Genomic DNA, 1,042 nt, shown 5'->3' with positions numbered 1-1,042 from the left:
TATTTTGTTTTGTTTTATTTGTTTTGGGTTTTTATACATCAAACTACATCTCAGAACAAAACTTAAAGAGAAAGAACTAGGAAAATAAAGGTTATTATCTCAGAAGAATCTGTTGGAAGTTAGATACAGGAAATATGCTGCTATGTAGAAAGAATGTCAGCCATTTTTATGAAAAGCCAAAATGTGTGAATAACAAATATGCAGAGAGAAGACCTTAAAGGATATTACAAATTCATGGAAATATTCCTCGCATGACAAAGTCCCTAAAATATTTTTATTGGACTTCAAAATTATAGCTCATCTATGAATAGCATGTGAAAATATTAAAGATAATTCCTTCAGAATAATTTTAAAAGTCATTGAACAAATGAACTCATAATAAAATTTCATATTGTATGGATGCAAACTATGCATGTATTTAAAAACTATTGTCCATTTGCTTTATGAGTTGACATGAAAATTTTTCATATACTCAGTGTATTTGAGATCAGAGATTTTCTTCTCTATTTCTTTATATCCACAGCTTTTAGCACAATGACTGGAACATAGTAAGTGCTTAATAAGTTCCAACTGAAAAATTATAGTTCCTTTCCCATCTAGGGCAAAAATTAAAGGCTAACATCCTATTGAAATACTTTAATTTTTCAAGTCAAGGTAAAAGATAGCAGTGATGGTGCTTGCTTCGGCAGCACATATACTAAAAATTGGAATGATAGAGAGAAGATTAGCATGGCCCCTGCGCCAGGATGACACGCAAATTCGTGAAGTGTTCCATATTTTTGGAACTATTGAATTAATAAATAAGACTAGAAGCTGGTACTTTGAAAAAATAGATAAAATAGACAAAGTACTGGTCAATCTAATAAAAAAAGGAAAGAAGAAAACCAAATTGATAGTATCAAAGATAAAAAGGGAGACCTCACCTCTAATGAAGGGGAAATTAAGGCAATCATTAAAAACTATTTTGCCCAATTATATGGCAATAAATATAACAATTTAGGAGATATGGACGAATATTTACAAAAATATAAACTGCCTAGAC

The 1,042-nt window shown here is 30.1% G+C and overlaps 1 non-coding gene across 1 annotated transcript; it reads left to right on the top strand.

Moving 5' to 3' along the window:
• Positions 1-673: 673 nt before the first annotated feature.
• LOC123243324 lies at positions 674-781 on the top strand. Its single transcript, XR_006505872.1, has one exon. It is a non-coding gene; the product is annotated as a U6 spliceosomal RNA (small nuclear RNA).
• The last annotated feature ends 261 nt before the right edge of the window (positions 782-1,042 follow it).

The sequence above is a fragment of the Gracilinanus agilis genome, chromosome 3, assembly GCF_016433145.1.
Source record: "Gracilinanus agilis isolate LMUSP501 chromosome 3, AgileGrace, whole genome shotgun sequence".
Taxonomy (NCBI): Eukaryota; Metazoa; Chordata; class Mammalia; order Didelphimorphia; family Didelphidae; genus Gracilinanus; species Gracilinanus agilis.
This window is presented reverse-complemented; position numbering and strand designations above follow the sequence as displayed.